Raw genomic sequence first — 9,742 nt, forward strand, 5'->3', positions numbered from 1 at the left:
TGAAGTCTAGTCTTCCGAGAAACGCGGAAACGAACCGGCGCACTCAGCCGAGGTTATTCGCGTTTGTTCGTTCGATTTACAAAAACGTTTGGTGCCAATCGTTCATTCGTTCGGTCTGGCCAAAACCGCGTCGCGTGTCATAAGCTTGCAGGTCATTGCACGGTACTTACGCGTAGCACAATACAGTTATGGGTATTTATAATAAACGTCTAAGCGAAAACTACGGTATTCGACCGCCACCACGATGGGCGAGATGAGCACCGAACTCCGGACTCTCGGAACAAAGAACCGACGGACGTGCAAAGTAACAGCGCGCGGTTCCCGAGGGCTCTTATTGCGATTTCCTCGAAATCTAAAAAAAAAAAAAAAAAAAACAAAACGAAAGAAAGAAAGAAAATTATCGTTAGAGGGGTTGACCTGCATGTACTACGCACAACTGGCGGGCGCTCGCAGGAAGTAATTGAGTTTGCCGAGGGCTGATGGCCGCGGGCGGCGGTGGTGAAATACCAGTGAGAAAAAGCCGCCGCAACTGCTGTAGGCCTTTTGTTTCGAAAACCGAATGCAAACGCGGTTTCGGTTGTGTTTTCTACCATCCCCCTATGTTATATATATAGTATGCGTATTCCCGTCACGGTGGGATCAGAAATTAGGTTACTTTTTTCTCCTTTATTCTCCCCCACAACAAAAACCCATCTAACTGACTGCGTACACGGACCGATGATAATGGTAAATATATATCTATATATGTTTATTATACATATATATATATATTGTATTGATGAGTCTGAATATATTTGTACGTTCTTACGGGATTTACACCCAAAAGATTTGTCAACTCAATTTTAGCTTTTAAAAGCCAGTAAAAAAACCACGTCGTTTGTAACGGTCTATAATTTGGAATCTAAAAACGAGAAATTATTCTACTGCGAAACATGTAATGGCTTTAAAACCTATAAATATAATGGTATAGCTACGTACTAGTTTCCGTCGGCTTGAGAAAAAATATAAAGCCGTTACAATATTCTTTATCGAGTTGGTACAAAAAATGATTTGTTCAAATTAATTTTCGACAGTTATGATCATAAATTTATTACAACAATGTCTGTACAATTTTCGGGATATAATTAAGTTACTTCATTTGCACATAATTGGTCACTAATTCTATAACTTGATATGTTTTTTTTTCAAACCACACACAAAAATGTTATTGATTATCTCAATATTTCATTACATAAATATTGAAACACCGGGTATTATACGTCATATTACATCGCTATACTAGTTACTGTTTTATATTATTTCGGTGGCGTAAAAAAAATATCTTAAATAAAAACTTAAGTTTAAAGTTCTATTATAAAATGTCTTCACATAATGTGTATTATTGAAAATTGAAATAATCTTAATCGAAAATATATTATATTTTTATCATTATAAATATTCCAATGCAGATTATCAGATTTCTCTATTCTCGAAATAACAATTTCTTATCTTTTATTTAATTTTCCTCGGATTTCGATTTGTCGAGAGTGTGATATTTCATTATTATTATATTGCTATAATACATAGTGAAACGTAAAGAAACATACGTCATACAGAACAAGTAATAACATTTATTATCTTACACCAATTGTTTTAAAATCATGGGCTATTTTTCAGTTTAATTCTTTCGATAGTTTCTAAAGTGTTTACTTTTAAAACAATGGTAATATCTTGTTGACGCGACTCAATACTTGATTTCGAGTGCATTGTACTTGTTCAGTAAAACGTATTTTTAAGAACGAAATATTTGGTAGGTAACGGAATTCGATCTATTATAATTAATATATATTTAAGTTTAACAAATTTGATAAGGTTTAGACAAGTAAATTGTGTTTTTTTTTTTGCTAACAATAATCGGTTTTCTGATCTTGTATTAAAAATATTGATTTTAACCTTCTTAAATATTTTTGGAAAGTATTAAGTAATATGTTGTACTATACCTTCGCTAGTAGTTCTGCATTAGCCGAGTTCCGATCAGATCTATTTTTAAATGAAATAGAATATTTTGATTTACAATAAGCTTAATCGAGCAAAGCTAGTGAAACGATGAATGGAATCATTTTATTGTGTGTTTATTAACTCAATTAGAATAATTGAAAGTTTTCCGCTTTTTTTTACTCCGGAAAATGATAACAAATTACTAGGTTTATAATTTAAACAATTATTAATTCAAATGTAAAGATTTTAAAACAAGTACAGATTAATTAAGTATATTGTATTTAAGCTACTCTTTAAGTACATATTTTTTTTTTGAGTACTACACGAGGTATTTAAAAAAAGTAATGATTAATAGTTAAAAAGATCTACCATTTGAATTCGAACAAGTATAATATACAGTTTAGCAATTCAATCAATTTTGTTTAACTTTGTAATGAATCCATTAACGAAATTCCTAAAAAGCATTCCAGTGATACATAAATACGAAATAGTTGTAAACTATTCATATAATAAAATACTTTAAAGACATTTAACATTTTGTTGCAAATATATATATATATATCGATTACATTCATTTATCATAATATTTAGTTATTTTAATAAATTACATTATTATTTGTTATGTAAGTCCTTTTTGGTAGAGATTCGCTCAGTCGGTTCCGTAAAATAACGTTAATATCACATCACTGGAACTGTTTGTATGCCACCATCGCCTTGACAAAAGTGTTGTGTTGCATAGATAAATGATAATACATATTTTGTGAAATGAAGAATAAATTGCCTATATATTACTCCTTATAAATTAAATAGATGTAATGACGGAATACAGTTAGATACCCTGTGTCCCACAAGGCATACGAAAAACAGTAAAAAATAATTTTTATTTGTATACAAGTAAAAAATACAGTTCAAACATAGAATATAATAATTTCATATAAAATGTCATTAATAATAGTCTAATATTGCATGTAGATCATACATTATTTCACAATTGTATGTAAAAATCGTTATTCGATTAGTATAATGTAAAGTCGAATTGCGGTGACATTTAGTGTGTGCATTTACGACTGTAGGGCATCCTGAGAATTATTATATATTCATTAATTGAAGGGAGAAATGTACGTTGTTTATCTCCTTGACTGGATCACTTAAATAGGACCTTAAGCGGAGACCAGGGTAAACGTGAGTTTATAGAGTTTGTTTATATACTCTCTCGCCATCCAGCATCACATTTTGTGAAACACTTGGAAGATTTTTAAGATTAATATCAAATAAACGTAGTATTTCATTACGATTCGCATAGATTCATTTCAACTTCAGACGAAGTGTCGTCTATTCAAACCATTGTATATATTTGCACGCGATAATACATTTAAATCATTATATAGGTATTATAATGTATAGCATTATACCATCTTGAAATAATAACTAATTTGTGGACGAACGAAAGACATAATATCCTTCGTATATGGTAAAATTTCAGCAACCCAAGACGACTTTACCGCGTTAACAATCTTAATATTTCACTGCGCAGAGACGCAATCCAAAAACAATCCAAACAATATCGTCGTATGATTTGATATTTTTTTTTTTGGAATAAAGCGAATCTTTTGGTCCTTGCCGGTCCTCTTGTATAGTAACCTACCGGTGTCTAGTGCGGTCGACTGTAGATAAAACGGACGGCGAATAACGCGTACTACCCACACAGATAGTTGACACGGTTGTCGCCTAAACGTTACACGCGGAGCGAGCGAATCGAGCCCGGACGAATTACTCGCAGATTTTAGCGACCATCAGTTAAGTCGCTGATCAAATGACGTGAAATTCTAAATCGCCGAGATCGGCGAAACGGGTTTCACGTTTCCAGTTTCGCGCTCAAAGCCGGCTGACATTTTTCGCGCGGGTCTTACAAATCCGAGTTCAAACCCGTTTCGACTCAAAGCTGCGGCTGACGATGTCGGGCCCTATAATAATGCGTACGTACAGTCGAAACGCGTCTTCGCTCGGTATGCGTTTTATGTCACGCGCCTGTTCGACTCACGGTTCGTAATGTACTCACACGGTTGTGATATCAATAGGTACACACCAACTACACTCTGCTCGGACGTACGGTCGCTCATGTTTTGGAATAATAATGATTACAAAGTAACGGTGACAGCGTATTATAAGCGCATAATATTGTATTACATGTTATCGTATTGTGACGACTTTTCAGAGTGTACAGCGTTCTACGTAATAGCAATACTCACCCAGAACCGAATTGGCAGCCGGACCCGCGGACGAGTTCCAGAAGCCCCTGATGGTGGTGGCCAACTTCTGCGGCGACGCCGCCACCGACGCTACGATTGCCGCGTGCAGTTTGCCGCCGGTTGTGCCGCCGTCTCCCGCCGCAGCCGGTCCGACCTGGTCGGCCGTCGCGAGCGCCGCGTCCGTATCCACCTTGACCGAGCGTCGACTATGCGTACCGACCACGCCGCGACTCCCCGTGCGACAGCACGCGCGCGATCACCAACTTCCGGTGCACATCACACGACGGCGATCGCGGTCGCTGTGCTCTGCAGGCGTCGCACGGCGATTTGCAGGCGGGTCGGCAGTATAGCCGGTTGCACTCTCCGCGGATCTCTCAAAGCCAAAGATCGTCGTCGCGATCGAGTACCGCGTATGCGCGTACGCGTGTGCGGTACCGGCCGAGGTCGCGAGCGGCGGTCGGTCAAGGGTTGACGGCCGTACGGTCGTCGCGGGAGATGCCGAGCGGGGCGCGGCGGGGGGAGGGGGGGGGGCACCGTCGGGTCCTGGGACGGCGGGGAACGGGCCGTGAGCAATAATGTAGATATGTGTGTGGGAAAACGAAGGCAGTCGTACGCGATGTCGCTGTTAAATTACTGTCGTGGTCGTCGTGATAACGGTAGCAGTGGCGGCGGCGGCGGTAGTGGTAATGGTGAAGACGACGTTGACGGCGGTGCTGCCGTTGTGTTACGCTACCGTGATGGACATACGGAAAAACGCGGCGCGACTGTGGCTGGTGATCGAGCTCGGGCGCGTGACGGACGCTCAGTGCGGCCGGCCGGTCCCTTCGAACGCCGCGGGCGCCGAATCCGCTCGTGGGCGTGTCCGGGGCGCCGGCGCTCCGCCCGGGCGCCGCCTCGATTCGCGCGGGTCGCCCCCCGCGGACCGTCGTCCCGGCGTCGGGCGTCGGCGCGGGCGCGCGTGCCCTCGCAGCCAGTGGGTATCTGGGTCAACGCGGCCCGGCGGCTCTTCGCAGGCCCACCCCGCCACAACCCACCCACGACGCGCATAGGTATGCAAATTAAGGCCGGCGACTGATTATCGTCGTCGTCGTCGTCGTCGTTACACCGCTCTGCGGCCGCCCGGCGTATCGCGCGCCAGCGCCTATCCGCTGTGCGCGGTTATAGTGATATTATAATGTAAAAGGCGAGCAGCGTATATACGTTTACAGATAGAGAGAGACTTGGAGGTTATCACGGCCGCGAAGACCGCGGAAAACGCGCGCGCGGCTCGTGTAAACAGAAAACTAATTCCTCGACACGCACGAGCGAGTGGAAACGAAAAGTCGGGTTGCGGAGAACGGAAACGCCGCCGCCGCCGCCATAATACCGTCGTACTACTATACACGGTATACGACACGTATACAAAACCGTACTGCGTGGTCGTAGCAGTTATGTGCAGTTGTAAAGTATAATAGTATATATATATATATATACACTCGTGAGACGGGCGACTTTATTGCCGTTCGTCCGCGTGTATCGCCGTTTTAGAGAGTGTGCCGGCGCGGTTTCGCGGACGGCGTACATGTTATGATGGCCGCAGTCGCACGCACATAAACTACTACGATAGTAACATGTATAGGTCGTAGTTGTCGCTCGGCACGGGGCAAAAACCACGCGGGATACGCGCGTCTGCGCCATGGCGATAATACGACACGAGGATATACAGTGTTACGCGGCTGGGCGGCAGGACACGCCGCAGCGTCCGACGAACGCGCCCGAACAGCATAGCTGTGCGTATTTGTACGTCGTGTACAACGACAATAATACAACGATAACAATGATGAGATGTGTGTTGCGTGTTTTGTTATAACGTGTTTTATTGTCTTATCGTATTGTCGGCTACGGGCGGCGGCAGTGGTAAACTGCTGTTCCGTATCGGACTGACGATGTGAAAATATAATATACGACGCGCCCGTTCGCTGTACGGCGGCGGTAAAATACATATAAACATACAGCAGTGTTCTGCTGATATTACACGTTCATGGTGTAGTGTTTGTTTTATAACAAATTGAATTATTACTGAAAATTACGTAATTTACGACTTGGAAATAATTTCGCGATCGATTTTGCTCGTCTATGCGAGTTACATAAACTATATTTACGATAGTTCGCTGAACTATAACCCGAGTCAATAAAAAAGAATTCTCTATGAACGACAACTGCTGCACGTAATTCGAACATTAAAATTCATCTCGTTTCGTTTGGATATGTCTTGAAATAATAACTTTTCATAAAGTCTGGCTTTAAACCGTATATGTGTGCTATATCAAATCATCGTGTCTGGAATTAAACCTGATCTCTATTAACAACACATTTTCATCACGTATTATAAGGAAACTGTTGATTAGGTGTTATCGCGTAAGATATTTATTTTATTATAATAAGGCCGTTCGTATCTACGAGACATACATTGTTCTAATTATAGTTTTCGAGAAACTACTACAACCCTATATAGACTGAAAAAATATAGAAAGCACGTATTTTGCGTTGGTCTCTCACTCGCCGTCGTTGTAACAACTACCAAGGGTGGTATAGCTTACTGTGAAATTAAATTTGAAACCATTGATAATCTATCGTATTCAAAAAACGATTTTAAAGTTGAGTTGATACCGAGATTACTTACAATTCTTCAACAATTTTTGATTGCTATCGGTGGTTTTTGTTTTCGCTTTTCGATAGGTAATCGAAAAATGTTTCAAAGCACCATCTCAACTCAATCTTCGATCTTTTAACTTGCTACAAAAAACTTTTTAAACACTCTTTTAGGTCTTTCTATCTGATAGTGTTACAACGAAAATAGATATACATTCCTTGTTTTGCTCGCAATCTTAAGTCTGCAGTTATGAAATAAAAGAAAATACTTTTGTACTTAAGTGCATTTTATTACAATTGTATACATATATATTTAAGATTAGTATCTACATAAATAAATTGTATATAATAGTAACACACCATGTTCATTATACTTTTACATTCATATTCAGTTTTAATTTTAAAGAAAAGTAAGATTATTAAAAGTTATTAGAAATCACCTATAGTAGTGATATATTATTAAGCTTTAGCGACTGTTTTACATGAATATAAATATTTACACTTTAAGTATTGTTAATTTTGCTTCTGAAAATCAAAAGAAAAAATATTATGTAAAAATTTTTCCAAACCGAACTATTTTTGAAGTACAATAATATATATTTTTTACCTATTTACTATTTAACATACAAAATCTCTTTATCAAGATATAATTATAGCTAATTATATATGGTCAACTGAATAGAATATTTTTCTAAATTCAATCGATCAACGATTGTTCAGTTGGCAACAGCTACCTGCTTAATAAATCAATTTACTTCAATTTTAAATTAAAAATTAATACGTTTAAAATCAATCAATTACAATATGTATTTCAAAATTCTTGAACCTATGTAATAATAATCCAATAGATTTGAGTAATTTAGAATAAAATACTCACTAATATTTAGGTATCATTTTGTTACTAACATAAATAACTTTAAAGTATAATTCACAGATGATAAATACTCCAACTATTGTTTATTAGGTCTAAATTTGACTTGAAACACACACACACATATAATACATATATATATACGTATATATATTAGAGTATATTTGCACGTTAACTTAAGCTTCTGAAGTCTTAATAAGCACACTAGTAAATATTTAATTGTTTATTTAGACCTATTTACTATAGCTAAAGTCTACTATTTATGATGTAAGCTTATTTAAACTTTGTTTAAATATTGTTTAATCTTAGGATTATTTTATATGAATTTTATATTTTCCTAGACACCTAGAATTTCAGACAATTAAGATTGAACGTTCAAAAAACAACTTCGTCGTGGGTTCATCTCGAATAATTCTATATTATTAATGTATTTATGTACTTGTAATTCATAAATTCACTTACAAAAATCGATGTTTTATGAAAACTTAAATAAATCAAATATTTTTATCATGTTATTAAAATTTAGTATAAATAGATTTAATTTATGTAACTGTATAATGTTTTTGACATATTTTTGTGATTTTCTCAAAAGTACCTAGATATATAAAAAATTTCTCCAAATTATTTATTTAAAGTTTGTGTGTTGTACATAATTTGTTGAGATTTTTGACTAATGCCCACGATATATTCATAATTAATTATACATTTATACGGTATTGTAAAATCAATACTGCCGCTTTAAATCTAAAAAAATAATTATCATATTATATAATAAAAATGACTACCTAAAATGGTAGTTAAGTTTATTTCGCAATTCACATTAAAATAGATCTTATTATAATATTATTCATATGTTTAAAAAAGGAATGACTTTTATTATTAATAAAAATAGGTACCTGTTATCTATAAAAAAGAATAAATATTCAAGTGATATTTCTAATATATATTAATTGACACAATTCTATACAGTTATGCTCATTTAAAAGAACAATACATCCAAAATAAATAAAATTTAAACAAAAACGCTACAAGAAAATTTTTCAATTATGGTCACGTACATACTCATAAAAAAGGGTATGAGAAATATAAGAGTTACTGATTTTTGTGTGTTGTTTTATAGGGAATTTGCAACGTTTATTTAATTTAAAAAATTCTTTTTATCTTTAACTAAAAATATTCAATGTTTCACGAGTACATGACGTGAAAGTTTATTTAACTCGTGAAAGGATCTCAGCTGAGTTGAAGTTTTGTATTGCAATATAAAATGTATATTATTATATTCCAAGAAAGATATAGTTTATGTAGAATTGTTTTTGAAATATGTATTTTTAAATTGTTTTTTATTATTTTCTTTTTTTCTACTGTATAATATTATGCTATATATATATATATATATATATATATTTAAAATGTATACGTAATCAATGAACTTATAAAATACTATTAATACAACTACCCTATGTTAGTATTTAATATACTAAAATTCAAAACTCGTATTTTTATTTTTATATTCGTTCAAATATAGGTAATAATCATAAACCACAAACATCATATCAAGTCCTGTGTATGCATATTAAATAATTATAAAAATCAAATTATAATTTTTTATGTGGATTTTCTTTATTTGTTTTATTTACTTTAAGAAAAAAAAATATCATTGAAATATTATTTATACTATAGAAACTTCATATAATAATATGTTAATGAAATTGCAGTATTTTAAATGTATTATTTATGTATATTTATGTGTAGGTATCTACATCACGAGTGAATAAATAATAACTTAATACATTTGAAAACTATATTTTAAGTACCTATTAAATTATTATTATGCAAATCTATAGTTAATTTTTTACTTTAAAATAATGATTTACATTTTTTTGGTTCAAAATAATTTAAATTAATGCGTTTCATATACAAGTATTCTGAAATTAAAATTTACAAGTAAATGCTATAAAAATGATTGTATCCTACAGAAACCTATACAAATATCAATTATTAGTTGATTGAATTA

General features: G+C 35.5%; 1 protein-coding gene across 2 annotated transcripts in view; it reads right to left on the bottom strand.

Moving 5' to 3' along the window:
* LOC113550929 (vesicular acetylcholine transporter) overlaps window positions 1-5,021 on the bottom strand; it is a 59,372-nt gene extending 54,351 nt beyond the window's left edge. The window contains exon 1 of one of the 2 annotated variants that reach the window (XM_026952893.1): window positions 4,227-4,474. The gene's annotated coding sequence lies outside the window, so the exon portion shown is untranslated. Of the gene's footprint in view, window positions 1-4,226 lie in introns of both variants that reach the window. The other variant, XM_026952900.1, reaches the window with a different exon arrangement.
* Window positions 5,022-9,742: the final 4,721 nt, after the last annotated feature.

This window comes from Rhopalosiphum maidis, chromosome 4 (assembly GCF_003676215.2).
Source record: "Rhopalosiphum maidis isolate BTI-1 chromosome 4, ASM367621v3, whole genome shotgun sequence".
Lineage (NCBI taxonomy): Eukaryota > Metazoa > Arthropoda > Insecta > Hemiptera > Aphididae > Rhopalosiphum > Rhopalosiphum maidis.